The sequence below is a fragment of the Ahaetulla prasina genome, chromosome 2 (genome assembly GCF_028640845.1).
Source record: "Ahaetulla prasina isolate Xishuangbanna chromosome 2, ASM2864084v1, whole genome shotgun sequence".
NCBI classification, from domain to species: Eukaryota; Metazoa; Chordata; class Lepidosauria; order Squamata; family Colubridae; genus Ahaetulla; species Ahaetulla prasina.
Genome location: NC_080540.1, coordinates 158,646,493 through 158,665,918, shown reverse-complemented (window position 1 = coordinate 158,665,918; position 19,426 = coordinate 158,646,493). Strand labels below are relative to the sequence as shown.

General features: G+C 39.9%; 1 long non-coding RNA gene across 2 annotated transcripts; it reads left to right on the top strand.

The window, feature by feature from the left end:
* The first annotated feature begins 60 nt into the window (after positions 1–60).
* LOC131192201 (uncharacterized) lies at positions 61–19,268 on the top strand. Of its 2 annotated transcripts, XR_009153668.1 has the most exons (5): positions 61–526; positions 4,898–5,041; positions 6,156–6,312; positions 16,396–16,517; positions 17,991–19,268. It is a non-coding gene; the product is annotated as an uncharacterized LOC131192201 (long non-coding RNA). The 2 variants fall into 2 exon arrangements; XR_009153667.1 differs by lacking the exons at positions 61–526; positions 4,898–5,041 and having other exon boundaries at positions 6,041–6,312.
* The last annotated feature ends 158 nt before the right edge of the window (positions 19,269–19,426 follow it).

Below are 19,426 nucleotides of genomic sequence, written 5' to 3'. Positions count from 1 at the left end.
TTGCAGCAACTTGTCTTCTGTGACACGCCTACTCCAGTCAACATAACACCACAGAACGGGTGTAAAGGGTTTGTGTGTCAGAGAGAAAGATCTTGAAGGGATCAACATTTTCCCCATTTTTTTTATTTTTAGGAGACTGTTTCATTAGCAAGAAAGCAAATAAAAGGAGAGCATAACAATCACAAGACTGCACATTTACACTCTGGCTGCTCAACTGTCTTAGTCAAGTGTAAGGAAAGCAGCTACAATTCTGATCATTATCAAAATATGTCAGATATGTATTTTTTTTCCCCCAATCTGTCAAGAGCTGTCTAGGGTCTTCAGTGTGTTGGGCACTGGGAACAAACTTATGAGGTGGACCAGACACCTTACAGTAAATTAACTTTACTTGGGTCCATAGGTGATCCTTTGTGAGCTGTACCAGGTCCCTGGAGCTAAACTCTTTCTTGTGCACATTCAATGGATTGGACCACAAGTAATCTGCGTACAACGTATACGTTTGACACTGAGGATGAACAATAGTAAGGTATTCCATAGTTAAACAGGTCGCAACTCAGTTCTCTATTCCTTGAAGCCCCATTTGCGAGATTACATTGCCTTTTATATAGGGGTTTTTTTTGGGGGGGGGCTCAGTCTATACTGAATTCAGTGGCATGAATACTGTATTCATAGGGAATAATGACTCCATTTGTGCTTTTTCAGGGCTACAATCTTAAAGCCCTCATCTGCTCCTGTAACAGCAAAGACACCTTTGGCACATCGCTAATGGCTCTTGTGTAAGACTTCATGCATTTCTGTGTAGGTGGCTCTAGATGCCTGAACTCTGTTGTAAAGATCTTCTGTCAAACATGTCCTGAAGTTACTTTTGCTTGGGACTCCTGCAATTTAGGATCAGAAGGGTCTTTAGATCAGCTTGTGGTTTGCATACATTGCAGATTAAAATATTCCTAAAAAAGGAATGGTACCCCTATCTGTTATGATTTAGCGGTATGTTTCCAAAGGATAATTGCTATTGGACTGCGGGTTTGTCTGCTTTGGGGAAATTATGAGCTTTCCTTTATGGAAAGTACTTAAGCAGAAGCTGCACAGCTAACTCTCGGGAAACGCTAATTGCAAGAACCTGAGCAAGTGCAGCTGGACAAGATTATATCTACCGGCTATGAAATTTTATGCTTTTATCTGTGATCTTTCACTCCTGTGAAAAGGAGGAAGAAAAGATTCTGCTGCACTGTTCTTACATATTTTTTTGGTTTAAATATCAAGGGTTTTGAAAAAAGAAACAGGACTTTAAAAAAAAGATTTTTTTTAATAAAAAAAAGCTTTAGGCCACTAATATCAATATGTTCCCATCCTAACTTGTTTTTGGCTCGTTCAACTGGCTTTTTATTTAAACGGAGGAATGCATTTTATTAGAAATAATATTTATATCAATCACAATAACTTGAATGAAAAAAAAAACACTACCTTGAATGCCACCCCCCCATCACCACTACCCACAAAGATTCTGAGGGAAATTGTCTATTAAATAAATATCATTTTTATTATTAATACATTTAGTTTTGGCACGAAAACTCCTGTTTTATTTTTAAAATTAAATTCTTTAATTTTAATTTTATTTTTAAAATTCCTTAAAATTAAAGGAATATTCCCATAGCCGATTTCTACTACGCATATATCTTCCTCTGCCTCACTCTGTTCATACATGCGGTGCACACTTGCACCTTATAATTTTTAAATCATTTATTCTGAAGTAGTCTCAGTGGCATTACTCCGGAACCAAAGACTAGAAAATTAAAAAGAAAGTCATGAAGAGCAAATTTTGACAGTGCGAGGTAATTTTATGTTGTCCTTTCCCATAATGAATTGTGGCCTTAAGAGAACCATTGCTTTTAGGAAAAATTGCGCACACAAGGATCAGTTCCCCCAGTAATTGATCAGTTCAAAAATCTGAAATTCGTTGAGGCTGGATGCTTCTTTTTGACTGTGCAAATGGATCACATTGTGGCTTCTTGACCCCAAAAGAAGTTTGAAGGGCATGTCATGCAGTTACATTCCAGCTAAATGAGTATTCTCTGGATCTGAAACCACTAGGAAGCCTCACAGAAGCCACTTGGTGTTATTACCACCCCCCAGTAGCTGACATACGCAATCTTGTGGCATTTACATACAGAGAAGACAGCTATGTGGTAAGACTAGTAGAATGGGCAGATCCATCCCAGAAGAATAAGGATTTGCATAAGTTCTGTGAGATACAAGCCTATCCAAACTTGAATGGCTGCAGGGCATCGGCATTGTCCAATCATTTTGAAGTCGTACTGAGATTTGGGTGATGATATGAATTGTTACTGGGGGGTTTTTTTCGCCCTCCTCAGTCTGTTGAGAATCTTGACAGAACCTGAATCAAAGTGCCAATTGCTTTCCTCATAGCATTCTGAAGAGTATTTTGCTTCATTTTCAAGCATTCCTGTTGCTATGTGTTGCCAGTAATTTGAGTCATTCACACTGGAGGCACATCAAAGTATCCTTGATTGTACTTGAGATATTATTTAGAAGGAAACCTCAACCGCAAGGGAAACTTATGCCGTAGCAAGGGGGTGCTGTCACCTTGGAAGTAAAGCAGTGGAGCACACCTTAATTCTTGTGTGATTTGAACAAACTTTTGCCCCTCCCAGCTGTTCCTTGTCCCCTTGGGCAGAAGTCAGTTCAGCAGTTGAAATGAAAAAGCATTCGGTGTGGGATTTAGTGCTGAACAATCAATGCACGTACACATATACGTATATTTCAATAAGTACTTCTTATACATTATGAACTTGTAAGCGGCACGGTCATTCAATATTACAATACTTGCTCTGTATTGATCAAAGCCAGTCACATATCTGAATATTTCAACTAAAGAATAAGCCTGTGATGGTGAACCTTTGGCACGTGTGCCAGAGATGGCACACAGAGCCCTCGCTGTGGGCACACACACCATCGCCAGCAGCTCTTACGGGTTCCATCGCGCGCATGCACACAGCGGCCAGCTGGTCTCACGGGTTCCGGCGTGTGCATGCGCTCCAACCAGCTGGTTTTTGTGTGAAGACCAGCTGGCTGGTGCACATGTGCACGATGGAACCTGGAAGTGCAGCTGGCCACCGCACACATGTGCATTGGCCAGCTGCTCTCTTCTGGGTTCTAGCGCTCCAGTTTCAGCACTCAGGGCTGAAAAAGTTAACCATCACTGGAAGAAGCTGAGGTGACATAGCTATGGCACCAATAAAGAGGCCAAAAAGTGGATTAGTGAGTGCGTAAAATGATTTATCATATTTTTCGGAGTATAAGACGCACCTTAATTTTTTTGGGAGAAAAATAAGAAAAGAGCTGATTGGCAGGTGGATTGGCCTCCTGGAATACCCCCAATCAGCTGTTCCCAGAGGTGAATTTTAGCAACAGGTTCGGGGTGAAATCTAAAAATTTTCCCTACCGGTTCTGTGGGCGTGGCTCAATTGCTGGGCGTGGATTGGTGGTCAGATGACTGGATGGGCATGGCCAATAACAATAAATAATAAAAATAATAAGGTATACAAAACAATAAGAGGTACCAAAAACCAACTTTCACACTTTAAACACACACAATACAACACAAGTGACTCACACACAATGTAAAAGCAGCTGCACTTCACCCAAAATGGCCCCTGCAACAAGCAGGAATCTCACACTTTCACACTTTACACACATAAAACACAACTGACTCTCTCTCACACACACACAACACAACTGACTCACACACAATGTAAAAGCAGCTGCACTTCACCCAAAATGGCCCCTGCAACAAGCAGGAATCTCACACTTTCACACTTTACACACATACAACACAAGTGACTCACACAATACAACACAAGTGACTCACACACAATGTAAAAGCAGCTGCACTTCACCCAAAATGGCCCCTGCAACAAGCAGGAATCTCACACTTTCACACTTTACACACATAAAACACAACTGACTCTCTCTCTCTCACACACACACACACAATACAACACAACTGACTCACACACAATATAAAAGCAGCTGCACTTCACCCAAAATGGCCCCTGCAACAAGCAGGAATCTCACACTTTCACACTTTAAACACACACAATGTAAAAGCAGCTGCACTTCACCCAAAATGGCCCCTGCAACAAGCAGGAATCTCACACTTTCACACTTTACACACACACAATGTAAAAGCAGCTGCACTTCACCCAAAATGGCCCCTGCAACAAGCAGGAATCTCACACTTTCACACTTTAAACACACACAATGTAAAAGCAGCTGCACTTCACCCAAAATGGCCCCTGCAACAAGCAGGAATCTCACACTTTCACACTTTACACACATAAAACACAACTGACTCTCTCTCTCTCACACACACACAATGTAAAAGCAGCTGCACTTCACCCAAAATGGCCCCTGCAACAAGCAGGAATCTCACACTTTCACACTTTACACACATACAACACAAGTGACTCACACACAATGTAAAAGCAGCTGCACTTCACCCAAAATGGCCCCTGCAACAAGCAGGAATCTCACACTTTCACACTTTACACACACACAATGTAAAAGCAGCTGCACTTCACCCAAAATGGCCCCTGCAACAAGCAGGAATCTCACACTTTCACCCTTTACACACATACAACACAACTGACTCTCTCTCTCTCACACACACAATGTAAAAGCAGCTGCACTTCACCCAAAATGGCCCCTGCAACAAGCAGGAACCTCACACTTTCACACTTTAAACACACACAATGCCACATACAGCTTTGTGAGATTTTGTGTGTTTGCATAGTTAGAGGGAAACACTACAGAAACTCACCAAATCTCAGAAAGCTGCAAAAATATTTTATTTTATTATTTTAATTTATTTTTTTAGATAAGAGATCTTCAACCTTAGTAACTTAGATTGTGGACTTCAACTCCCAGAGTTCCTCATTCAGCAAAGCAGGAAGTCAAAGCAAGCTGTAATTAGTAGCTGAAGAAAAACGCATGCCGTGCCCGAAAGGAGCAGTAATTATAGGTAAGTGAGGAGGGGGAATTGGCTGAGCATGGGTGGGGGCTCCTGTAAGTGGGGGCTGTTAAAAAGTGAGTTTAAAAGCCTGTGAGGATCAGGAAACTCCTCTGGGAGGCTTTTAAAACCTCTTTTTTTCCTTTTTTCCCCCCCTTCAGCTGAAGAGGGTTTTTTTAAAAAAAACTTTTAAAGGGTTTTGATGATCTATGTTCAGCCCTGCGATCATCAGAGGGTTTTTTTGTTTTACTTTTCAAGGCATGTTTCGGCTGAAGAAAAACTGCTTTAAAAAGTAAAAATAAAAACCTCTGCTGATGGTGTGGCTCAGCAGAGGCGGGGTGGGGCCAGGGATTTTTGCTACCGGTCCTCCGAATGAGCAGCCACCATCGCTACCGGGTCGCACGAGCCGGTCCAAACCGGGAGCATTTCACCCCTGAACAGGTTCCTTGGTTATGAGCTCTGTGCCTTAATTTTTTTATTATTTTTTTCTGTTTTCAGAAAACTTCTGAAACTCCATTTCAGGAAAAAAAAATCTGCCTCTGAAAGCCTCTGAAACAGCTTCCGAAAAAAAGCCTCTGAAGCTCTGCTTGGGAGCTTCTTTTCTAAAGCTCTGTTTGGAGGCTTTTTTTCTGAAGCTTCCTTTCTGAAGCTCTGTTTCTGATGCTTTTTTTTTCCAGCCTCTGAAACCTCCATTTGAGAAGCTGGGCAGGGCTACATTCGGAGTATAAGATGCACCCAGATTTTCACTCTTTTTTGGGGTGAATCTTTATACGGTAGTTTAAATAGAACAAACTTCTTCTTATCCCTGCTGCAAATTCTGTGTTCCATAAGCTTTGATTCAAATAAAAAGGCTTACAGAGATGGATCTGAACACTTAAGATCCAGAAGGTTCTTGTGATTTTTCCCAGTTTGATTTTCAATGGAAAGTTGCAATGCTGTTATGCTGCACTAGGGGAAAAAAAAGTAGTGGAAGAAAGCAGTTGAGGTAAAATGCTGATCATGCCTCCGCTGCAATCTTTGCAAGAGGTTACTGAAACTCGGAAGACCAAAAAGAATAGCAAAAACTTTGGGGTACTTTGAAATCTGCTCATCAGATACCAGACTTCCCAACTTAATTGTTTTTCAGAAGAGACAAGCAGACACATGAAACTGTCTACTCTCTAAATGACATTAAGAAAAAAACTTGGAAAGGGATGAGGAAACCCTGGGTACTTATTCAGAGTTCTACATAGTACTTGCATCAGATACCTGAGATATTTCAGCTGGATTGTTTTTCATAAGAGGTATGCAGATACTCTTTATTGGCTCCCTTTATTACTCTGAGAAAAATATTTTTTTTCCCATCCTCTATTCCTCTATAACTCTAGGAGGGGAAAAAAAAACACGGGAACCATTGTTGAAAAGTTTTAATTTCAATGTTGAACCATTGTTGAAAAGCTTTAATTTTACTGTTTCAAAGTGTAATTTGTATTTCTTTTTTAAAAAAAATGTATTACACGTAATCTTTGATTTACAGCCTTTCATTTAGAGAACATTGGAAGTTACAATGGCATTGAAAAATGTGACTTACGACCAATGGTGGGATTCAAATAATTTAACAAGTGGTTCTCTGGCTGGGTAGGTGTGGCCGGGTGGTCATGTGACTGGGTGGGCGTGGCCAACTCGATGTCACTCATCACACCCAGCCCCACCTCCCAGCCACTCGCCTCAAAGGCAGAGGTGGGATTCAGCCAGTTCAGACCAGTTTGGACTAATCCCACCACTTGCTGGCCCTGCTCCTGCTCATTTTTCAGCCCGTTTTGAAGTCCACAAGTCTTAAAGTTGCCAAGGTTGGATACTCTTGAGCTAGATGTTCTGATAGATCAGTGTTTCAGTGTTTTTCAAATTTGGCAACTCTTAAGAAGTGTAGACTTCAACTTCTAGAATGCTGTCCGGGCAATTCTGGAAATCCACACATTTTAGGATTGCAAGTTTGAAAAAACCTGTCAAAATGGGCTAATTAAGATCCTTTCTTAGGGATCTGTGTTTTGGTCTCCTTTTTTAAAAAAAGAAAATATATTACAGATTATCCTGAGCTGCATATCTATGAAGGAAGACTCATGCTTTATGCATAAAAACATGCTTTATGCATAAAAATATAGAAAGACATCTAAGGATTATTAATCTCCCCACCTTCATGGACCATAATTTATGAGAATTTCTCAATGATCTCAACAGACGATTTCCTTAGTTCTGCTTTGCCTGAATATACAATATCTATGCTCTGACATTGAGTTGTGATCATTCTGGCCCTAAAAATAGACACAAAGTTCTCTCAAGCACAAGAATTGTCCTCCATCCTCTTTATTTATAGCGTGGAACCCTTAAAATAGACACAAAATTCTCCCAGTCATAAAACTGTCCTCCTCTGTCTTTATTTATATTCTGGAATAGTCAGAAAATGAGGAAAAGCTGAGCTAATCAAAATTCAAACGCTTGGCAACTGTTAAGTATTTATGACAGTTGAAGCATGCCAGGCTCATGGGATTGCCATATGTGACCTTCTCGGCTGGCTTACAACAAGAAAAGTCAAAGGGGGGAGGAGTTGGATTCACTTAACAACCATGAGATTCATGGTTTCGCCGCGAGCTTAAGACACATCTATTTATTTGCGCAGGACTGGAATAGATTTTAAATTCGAATTGGTTTTAATGGGGATTTTATTATTTTTATTATCATCATTTTAATTATTCGGCCAATTATAATAAGTTTTTTAATGGATGTTTTTATTTGTATTTATATGTATATTTTTATCTGGTCTATCTCCCTGAGTCCCTAGGGAGATAGGGCGGTATAAAAATACGAAAAATAAAATAAATAAAATAAATAAATTTAGCAACCATTGCAAAAGTACCCATTAAAATCAGGCACAAGTCTCTCCCTCTCTTGCTAAACTTTAAAATATTTTCTGATGAATAGAGAATCCACAGGTTAGTGTGATATAAATAAATAATATTTCCTGTCAGGGAGCATATAGCTTCTTCTAGAATCATCCAAGCATCGTTCTGCCAAGATACAGTAATGCAGAAAGGCTTTGTGTCACCTTAGTAAAGGCTGGATGGTCTCTCTAAGATGATGTCACTCATTGGTGAGGAAACAGACAAGGATCCTTGTCTTCCATTCCCAAATCCTAATATTTGCATTAGGTTTAGTCCTTTTAGACTAGGGGTCTCCAACCTTGGCAACTTAAGACTTGTGGACTTCAACTCCCAGAGTTCCTCAGCCAGCTCAGCTGGCTGAGGAACTCTGGCAATTGAAGTCCACAAGTCGAAGTTGCCAAGTTTGGAGACCCTTGTTTTAGACTGTTTTAAAAAACAATTTAGTGTAATTAGCATTCTTTCCCCTATGGAAGAAAACACACCTGCTGAATAAGATTTAAAACAGTGGTGAAATCCAATTATTTTTTACTACTTGTCCTTTGGACATGGTTTGTTGGGTGTGGCAGGAGAAGGATACTGCAAAATCCCTATTCCCACCCCACTCTGGGGCCAGCCAGAGGTGGTATTCATCAGTTCTCCGAACTGCTCAAAATTTCCGCTACCGGTTCTTTAGAACCTGTCAGAACCTGCTGGATTTCACCCCTGGTTTAAAAGGTTTCTTTAGTGTTGCATCATATTCCTAACCATGAGCAACAAAAACCAGGGCAGTACAGTCAAATTTTCAATAAAGCTGTGAAAATGGTGTCAGTTGTAGATGGTTTCCGCTCAATGAACCTTAACCAGTAGACACTTTAAATTAAAGCATTGATCCGTTGCATATTAGGAGACAATATTGTCATAATTACACACAAAAAATTTTTTTTACCTGGTTCGCTGTTTTTCCAGTTTTAATTTATATCCTTTGAATCATCAGCTTGAAGTATTTGGTAATTGCCTTGCATTGCTTTCATGCAAATCCTTACCATACTTGGCTTGGAACTTTTCAAATTGCACAAATAGAGTGGAAAGATCACAAATGCACAGGGCTGATCAGCAACTCATATCTGTGAGTTATCTTATGCATTATACCATACCTATCGAAATATTAGGACTGGAAAGAGAGATATCAATTGCACAATACCCCCCTTTCCCCCCCTTTTCCTCCTAGTATATATTTCTTCAAGACTTAAAGGCATAGATTGAACAAAACAAAACATTGCTAAGTAAGACTGAAGCAAGGTTTGCAATTATGGCGACAGTCATATTTAATCCTCAAGGCGACAGTCTTCTCTAATCTGCAATCATAAAAGTATTTTTTTTAACAATGAGTGAGAACTAATTGGAGATCAGCTGAATATTTTAAAGACTACACACCCCAATTGGTCCAAAAGGCAGCACCCTTGCTGTGAAAAAGGATTGTATATTTGGAGCCTACAAGTACCGTGATAGAACAGAGGAGGTAAACACAATTGATTGCCCCTTCACTTGAATTCATGCATAAAATCTGCCCTTGTAGTGTCCTAGAGTCTGGAAAAGAGTGGGGAGAAAAGCACATAAGATTTTGCACATGCACAGGGTTTCTCATGGGGATGAAAGTTGAAGTAGCAGGAAGTTAATAGCAATGAAGTTGGGCTCTAAGCAAAATGAGCAAATGAAGATGGAATTCAGTAGTCACTGTCTGCTGAAGAAATGCAAGTTCTAGACTGACTCCAAATCAGTGGTGATTGCAGAATAAGAGGATGATATAGTATGGGTTGGGTGAATTCTGCAGATATCCAGCGGGGCAAAAAGATTCCAGAGACACAAGAAAGAAGATCCTCATTTTGTTAACCAGCAATAGCACTTAGATTTATATGCCACTTCACAATGCTTTACAACCCTCTCAAAGCAGTTTATAGAGTCAGCATATTGCCCACTCCAATGATCTGGGTCCTCATTTTACTGATCTTGGAAGGATGGAAAACTGAGTTGACTTTGAGCTGGTCAGCATCAAACTTCTGGTAGTGGGCAGAGTTAGCCTGCAATACTAACCACTGCGCCGTCACAGAGGCTGCCAGCTACATTTTACTGAGACCCTTTGACATTAATGCTTTGAAGAATATAGTAATAGCAGCTAGTTTTTGGATAGGCATACAGCAAAGGGACGTGGTGGCTTAGTGCGTAAGATGCTGAGCTTGTCGATCAAAAGGCTGGCAGTTCAGTGGTTTGAATCCCTAGTAATGGGGTGAGCTCCCATTACTTGTCCCAGCTTCTGCCAACCTAGCAGTTTCAAAAGCACGTAAAAAATGCAAGTAGAAAAATAGGGACCACCTTTGGTGGGAAGGTAATAGCGTTCCATGCGCTTTTGGTGTTGAGTCATGCTGGCCACATGACCATGGAGATGTCTTCGGACAGCACTGGCTCTTTGGCTTGGAAACGGAGATGAGCACCGCCCCCTAGAGTCGGGAACGACTAGCATGTATGTGCGAGGGGAATCTTTGCAGCATTTTAGTAGAACTTGCTGATAGAGGGACGGCTAATGTCTGAAGCATAAAGCAGTTCGATGGTTGAATAATTTACTACATTCAACATCTTCAAAAACATTCAAGGAGAGCTCTAGGTCTGTTTGAATGTGTTAACCACATTTCACTTCCTTTGGTTATGACAGAAAACATTTTTGTAGCCTTCTTAGGCTAAACATTAAAAAAAAAATCAGGCGGGTTCACAAGAAAGACATTGTATGCTGTATTTTCTTTGATTGACCTAGAACTGACAACAAGCTCACTTGAAGAAACAGGAGAAAATCATCCTTGACTACGCTAACAGGAGCTGTTGCGAAGTTAGATCACAATCTTTGGAAGACTACGCTTTCCTTTAGGATTTTGGGGAGTTGTTATTTTGCAAAATTAATGCTGCAATATTTCAAATGAAACTATAGGAGTTGATGGAGAGAGGGGTCAAATGCATCATCAGTCTCAAGTCCCTTCGTGCCCACAATAAACCTATATATTCATTTGAACTGCCTGGACTCTTGATTTTCTGCACTTGACAGAAACCTCTTTATGGGCACATCACTGTTTCTGTTTCTGTCTTCCTCCAAAGTCATATGAAATCACCCTGCAGTCCTCATGCCATTATTGAATATACTAAGGAAATACAGAGATCACTATGACTGATCAGGACCTTCCTCCAATTACTAACAGAAAAAGCACAAAGACTATTGTCCAATCTATTCTTTGTCTCCTCAGCTACCACAGACCTGGAGTAACAGAAAATCATCTCAAATGTTTATGATAGTAAGTCACTAACTGTGCCTAGTCAGAAAAAATAGTATTATTTTCTATCTTCCTTTTTATTTTGTCTTCAGTAATTTCTTCAGGATCAAATTTCTCATCAGCCACCTTCACTTATTTCCATATTAAGCAGGTGAAACACTTGTGGCCTTTTCAAAAGGACCTAGCATTGGGTAAGGTGACTGTTGCAGCAGATTCCAGAACACTGAACCACATTTTGAGGTAGCGTGTCGACATTATAATCTACCACACCTTAAATTTTGAAAAATGTTCCAGGCTGCCCTGTGTACACTTGCTGTAGCCTTTTGAAACTAATCCAGCATTCCAGAAATTGCTGAAACAGTCTATTTTGTGTTGATTACACCACAACTAAAATTAAGGGTTGCATGATTTAATTTTGAGTCAGTAGCCAATTCCTACTGCTCCCTTTTCTTACTAATACTTCTTTCTATATACAATGTGTACGTTAATACTAATCATTGTGGCATTAATTTTTATTCTCATCTAGATTGATGTGGTTCAGCATGATTGTTTATTTTCATAGCACAAAGGTTTTAAGAAATATGTTGGTGTTACAGTCTAGCTGGAGCATAACAACTTTATGGCAAGAAGTAAGCAGATATCTCTTCAATTGCCAAACTTAGTTTTCAGAATTTTAGGTATCATTCTAGCCACCATCAAAGAAAGAACCATTAGTGCCAGTAAATAACTTTATATATTAAAGTCCAAGAAAAGCATTATTTCCTCAAGATGTTGTTAAGATAATGTGTTACTGTGCAGAGTAAGAAGGTACACAATTGATCTGTATCAATTTTGTTTGCTGAGGATGAAGTTAATTTTCCAATCATATTTCACATATGGGATGTGTGGTTTTTTAACTCCAATCATTTCCTCTGTTTTATGTAACAATGTGTGAACGACAGTGTTAGGTTTCAAATTTTTTTACTACCGGTTCTGTGGGTGTGGCCTGATGGGTGTGGCTTGGCCTGATGGGTGTGACTTGGTAGATGTGGCAGGGGAAGGATACTATAAAATCTCCATTCCCAACCCATCCCAGGGGAAAGATACTATAAAATTTCCATTCCCTCCTTACTCCAGGGGAAGGTTACTGCAAAATCCCCATTTCCTCCTGATCAGCTGGGACTCGAGAGGCAGAAAATAGATGGGGGCAGGGCCAGTCAGAATTTTTACTACCGGTTCTCTGAACTACTCAAAATTTCTGCTACCAGTTCTCCAGAACTGGTCAGAACCTGCTGAAACCCACCTCTGGTGAATGATTTGTGAAACTTAAATTTAATTATAATTAAATTTAACTGGATCAAATATTAACAAAATTTAATTATAGCTGTTTCATTTCCATTTTTCTCCACATACAGCTCTCGATGTTCTCATGGAATGAGAAAGAAAAAAATGTCTGATTCACAGCTCTCAGATGTTCGCTCATCTGGTTTTAAAGCCAATCCATAAGGTTCTATATGTTTTTCAGATCTATATCCAGTTGCCATCTCTTCTTGATTAGGTTGCTCAACCAATTCCATCTGTGATTGATGTTATCTTTAAAAGGCAAATAAAATCCGAGCTAATTATTGCTGTAAGCCTTGGTCCTGCAACATTCTCCATTTGGATCCTAAAACCTTGTTCTGTTGTTCCATAAAACAGGTCAGGAATACACAAACCAAGATAGCCGACTGCTTCTTCATCACCCCTCAGTTGTTTCTATGTCCATTGCTATTCAACTGAAAATGATTCTTGTCAAGCAGAGATCTCTCCTAATATTGCTATCTAGGAATGAATAATTCTGTCCATTTTCTTTTCAGTACAGGTAGTCCTGTTTTTACGACCACAATTGAGTCCAAAATTTCTGTTGTTAAGTGAGACATTTGTTAAATGAGTTTTGCCCCATTTTATGACCTTTCTTGCCTCAGTTGTTAAGTGAACCACTGCTGTTGATAAGTTAGTAAACCAGTTGTTAAGTGAAATTTTTTTTTGTTTACATTTATATCCCGCCCTTCTCCGAAGACTCAGGGCGGCTTACAGTGTATAAGGCAATAGTCTCATTCTATTTGTATATTTTTTACAAAGTCAACTTATTGCCCCCCCAACAATCTGGGTCCTCATTTTACCTACCTTATAAAGGATGGAAGGCTGAGTCAACTTTGGGCCGGGCTCGAACCTGCAGTAATTGCAGGCTCTGTGTTCTAATAACAGGTTTCTTTACCAGCCTGAGCTATCCCGGCCCTCTTTCCCCCGTTGACTTTGCTTGTCAGAAGGTCACAAAAGGGGATCGCATGATTTTGGGACACAGCAATGGTCATAAACATGAACCAGTTGCCAAGCATCTGAATTTTGATCACATGATCATGGGGATACTGCAAAGGTTCTAACTGTGTAAAACGGTCATAAGTCACTTTTCTCACTGCTGTTGTAACTTTGAACGGTCACTAAATGAACTGTTGTAAGTGGAGGACTACCTGTAATTCATTTAGAATAGAATAGAATTTTTTATTGGCCAAATGTGATTGGACACACAAGGAATTTGTCTTGGTGCATATGGTCTCGGAGTACATAAAAGAAAAGATACATTCATCAAGGTACAACACTTACAACACTTAATGATTTCTAATACATTTCACTTATTCATTGCAAATTCTGTTTAGTTCTATGACTCTGGCAGAAAGTTCATTTGCCAGGGATTTTAATATATATATTTGTATACATGTGGTGATGTACATGTTTGCGTGACATTTTCCTAGATCATGCGCAATATCATATCCAGCATCATCTAATGTAATGATATATGTTGTGGTGTGTGTTTATTTTACCTAGCGAGCCAAATTATAGAATTCTGAAAAATAGAAACCTTCTCTGATTCACTGGAATATAAGAAGAAGGGAAGGTTATTTAGCATATGGCAATATATATATATATATATAGATATATATATAGATATAGATATAGATATAGATATAGATATAGATATATAGATATATAGATATATATTAAAAGGTGCACCACAATTACATTCTCAATGAGCAAATATGAAACTATTTATTCTATTTACAAATTCAAAGGTAAACTGTAATATATGATGGAGTCTCTGAGATTTCCCTGATATGTGCTCAAAGAGAGGGCACTATTCCACCATAAATTGCACTGTCTACTTTGGAGCACCGCAGTTACATTGCAAAGAGGAGAGCTTTCTTCCTTTATGGAGGAGATTAGCGGTATTGGACAAGGACACATGGATATATGGACAAGGAAGAAGCCTCCCTGAAGAGATTAGGAATCCTATATTCGGGCATCCCCTGGGCAATGACATAGAGACAGCTAATTCTTCCACAATGGCAGCCCGGCAATCCTTGTGCTCTCCTGTCTTAAAACACATCACTATGGGAAGGGATGAGTCACAACCTAGTCAGCACTTCTTTACTCTCCTACCATCAGGCAAGAGATAGAGAAGCACATAGCCAGCCGAACGAACAGGCTGAAAAATAGCCTTTTTCCATGGGCTGTCAGACTTGTGAACGCAACATAACACCACAATCAGGTTTAATACGATAGGCTTGCAGGGCCAGCGCAGTGTGCAACATGTTTATACCGATGTAATATAATATAATGTTATATACATATATGTATATGGGAATGTGTGCTAGTTGTTACTTATTTGGGTTTAGGGAATTCTTTTTCTTTGATTATAGAATTATTGAGATGCATTCTGTTGTTTTCAGAGGGGCTGCACCAGTGGTGGGATTCAAATAATTTAACAACTGGTTCTCTGCCCTAATGATTTCTTCCAACAACCAGTTCAGCAAACTGCTCTGAAAGTTAACAACTGGTTCTCCCGAAGAGGTGCGAACTGGCTGAATCCCACCACTGGGCTGCACCAAGGGAGGCTCATTCAATTTCACTGTACACATGTTGTGCATCGATAGTCAAAGTTTGATTTGAGGGAAGGTAAAGCACAAACACACTTGCAAGATTCTGCATTTATCATCTATCTTACTGAAGTATATTTCTAGTCTTCCCATGAAGCCTTTTTCCTGATCTGGTCTACCCTGAATAGCAGATGTCCTGCTCTTGAATCAAAAGTACATTTCAGGGCATTTATTATCTTAACATACCAAAGCACTTATCTGATGGGCCCTGGATCTAACACTCAGGTTATATCACTGCCTGGGACATTTAACCTCCCTCTCCCCCCCCCCAAATGCGTTATAATCCAATTTATCCACATGAGTTTTTCTTAATTTTGGGAGGAAAACGCTATCATTAATTGCCATTAATGAATTAATTTAAATAACTATATGTTTTAAACCCAAAGCAGTGAAACATTTCCACACGATACCAGTGAAATGCACACTGCACCCATATATCAGCTGCCTAGATTGGAGCTCACTTCTTATTCCAGACATTCAGGCATTTCAAGGCAAAAAGCTTTTGCCTAAGGGGCAGGAAAGGGAAAAGAGAGCAGATATTTCAGCTGTAAGAAAGTTCTTCCTTCAGGGATGGGGAACAATGACCCTTTTATGACCTGCGGACTTCAACTCCCAGAATTCCTGAGCCAGCTTGGCTTAGGAATTCTGGGAATTGAAGTCCAACAAGTCATAAAGGGGCCATCGTTTCCCTGCCTCTGTTCTAGAGGGTGCTGGATTGTAACTCGTGGTTGAAGTCATTCTAGAAAGGCTTTGATCAGTAGCTCCTTAGTTACAAAGTGCTTAATGTTGACGTGTTGATTCAACCTTACCTGGAAAGAAAATGATTTCCTTCTCTGCGTAATCAGATCTGTCTGGGAGCAAAGGAGATGACGGGGAAAGGGAGAGCTTGCTTGCTTATCTCACCACAAATTCTCATGGCACCTCCTCTTTCCTACCTGTGTTGAGGGGAAGAATGCAATTCAGGATGGAGAAAGCCAATTTCAGAATAGCAATGAGTAAGACAGTTTGCAAGGATCATTTCAGTGGGGGGAAAAAATACATGATGGTGGTTTTTATTGAATCCCATCCTTCTGGCCAATTCAGCTCCATGCAAGAAATGGCAACTTCGTTGGCATATTAGGGAGGGGTTGAAGTGGAGAGGAGTGGGCAATCATTTGGAAGTCAGAGACTAATATGTCTTTCCCCACCTCCTGTATTTTCAGCACCCGGAATGCGATGTCACACAAAATGACTGGTTTCTCCCAACCTGGAATATGAGCTTTTGTTCAGTTTCAGCTCCAGTGTGCCTGCACCTTATTCCTTTATGAGCTCTTCAGATGAAAAGGTTTGGCTTGCAAAATTCCCATTTCGGTATCTTACTAGCCTGCGGTAGTTTTGTTCTTAAACGAAGCACTGAATAAAAAATATGGGATCTATTTTCTGGCCCTATGTCTGCACAATTCTTTTCCCTTTAATAGTTAGGGAGCAACAGAATCTCGGCAGTGAATGCAATGGAGATTCCCGCCCCCCTCACTATAGCAGGACTTACTGGAGAAGTGCCTAACGCTGGGAAAGATTGAGGGCAAAAAAGAAGAAGAGGACGATAGAGACTGAGGTGGCTGGATGGAGTCACTGAAGCAGTCGGTGTGAGCTTAAACAGACTTTAGAGCAGAGGTGGGTTTCAGCAGGTTCAGACCAGTTCTGGAGAACCAGCGGAAATTTTGAGAAGTTCGGAGAACCAGTAGTAAAAATTCTGACTGGCCCCGCCCCCATCTATTCTCTGCCTTCCGAGTCCCAGCTGATTGGGAGGAAATGGGGATTTTTGCAGTAACCTTCCCCTGGAGTGGGGAGGGAATGGAGATTTTACAGTATCCTTCCACTGACACACCTACCAAGCCACGCCCACCAAGCCATGCCACACCCACCAAGCCACACCCACAAAACCGGTAGTAAATTTTTATGAAACCCACCACTGCTCTAGAGGATGGTAGAGGACAGGAAGGTCTGGCGGAACATTGTCCATGAGGTTGCAATGGGTCGGACACAGCTTCACAACTAACAACAACATAGCAGGACAGAAGCTTTTTCAAAAAATATTTTTTAAAAATGTCATGAGTAAACTAGCAGAGGGCATGGCCAAATTGGAATTCAATGCCGTGGCCTTCACCTGGAATGAACCACTTTTAAAATTTCCATGATTGTATCATTACGCAGATGATGAGAATTTCCAGGGATGAGTACTCTTCAATGTACAAACAATGAACAACCTCTCCCTATTAGTCATGGCACCTTCCCCCCTCCCCACCTTCACGGTACAGAATAGATATTTTTCATGAAGTTTGCAAATTAAGATACAATTCTTATTTGCCTAAGTGTTGCTTATGTGTTCTTTTTATCTGGCAGTTTATTATATAAGTTTATAATCCTTATGTTTGTTTTAATGTCAACTGCTGTTTAAAAAAAGTAAAGCCATCTCAAAACCTTGGAAAGATGCAGATGCAATAAAAAAAGAGAGAGAAGAACACAATGTACTTTGTGTGCATTTAGTTTATTACCTACAAGACAGAAAAATACAGCAAAGAGCAAAACGAGTAGGTGTAGTGTCATGAACAGATCAATGTCAGAGTGCCTGAAAATTTCAACCTCTTTTGTGCTTTAATAGCCAACCTTTTGGGTCTCAACCTAAAAGAAGCCACCTCCCTATAGCTAAATTTTTCCAGAAACAGCCCTGGTGAACAAAACTATAGTTCTATGGATCAGCTGTATGGTGGAGAAAGGATGTGGAGTCGGTATTCAGATCCTTTGCTCTCCTTTTCAGAGAAATGGGTGGCTGGAGCTTCCATTTGCTTATCAAGTTAATCAGAACACAAAGCAATAGCACTTAGACTTATATACCTCTTCACAGTGCTTTACAGCCCTCTCTAAGCAGTTTACAGAGTCAACATATTTTCCCCAACGATCTGGGTCCTCATTTTACTGACCTTGGAAGGATGGAAGGCTGAGTCAACTTTGAGCCTGATGAGATTCGATCTGCCAAACTGCTGGCAGCCAGTGATCAGCAGAAGTAGCTGCAGTACTGCACTCTAACCACTGCGCCACTTAGCCTCATTTTCTGGATCCAGGTGTGATTTTCTATCCAACTACAACTGTATAGAAGTCTCTGTCTGTACTGCATGTTATACCACAATGCTCTGATAAGTCAGTGTTAGTTATCTTGGTACAAGATTGGTCTTTGTAGAACTCTGTAGCTTGTTTTGAAGTGAGTTTATTAAAAGCATGCACCCTTTTTTTGAATTGAATCTGTTTTATTACTGTGACTATTACCCTACACCTTATTAGCATAAGCTCCCTATTTATTTATTTATTTATTTATTTATTTATTCATTCTGAAGAAAAACATATTTATATCTGAAAGCAGAAATAGAATATGACAGCTCTGCTTTAAAAGAAAATATTTCAGGCACATGAGCATTTTCCAGAATGAATGAGATTCCGGAAGCCTCAATTTCACTGTATTTTCTTGTTTCACCTTCATGTTATTATTATTTTTTATTTATTTGTTAAATACGTATTAGATAATATATATAAGTATAAGCATGAATTGAATACATAAAATGAATACAATTAAAGGAACATTAGGACAGGGACGGTAGGCACGCTGGTGCTCTTATGTAAGGTGCCCTTACAGACCTCTTAGGAATGGCGTGAGTTCAACATTAGCCAGTATTAGGTTAAAATTTTGGGGATTTCGGGATGAAACCACAGTAGTGCATTCCAGGCATTGACGACCCTCTTGCTGAAATCATATTTTCTGCAATTGAGTTTGGTGTGGTTTACCTTAAGTTTGTATCTATTGTGTGCTCGTGCATTGTTGTGTATTGTGTATTGTATACTATTATTATAATATTATGTTATTGGTCACTATGCTGGACACCATGTGGCAAAAGGCATTAATGTGTATTTCACAAGCACTACTGTCATCCCTTATTGGGTAAGATTTGTAAAGGTAGGCTGTGCATATACACAGTGAACTATAAGCTATTTTTCAGAAATTTCTAAAATTTGGATAAAGTTGATTGATCTAGGACAGGGGTTTGCAAACTTGGCTCTTTTAAGACTTGTGGACTTCAATTCCCAGAGTTGAAGTCCACAAGTCTTAGAAGAGCCACGTTTGCAGACCCCTGATCTAAGAGGTCTTCTTTGTGATTTGAAACATTCCATCACTGGCAAGCTAGCAAATTCACTAGTAGGTTG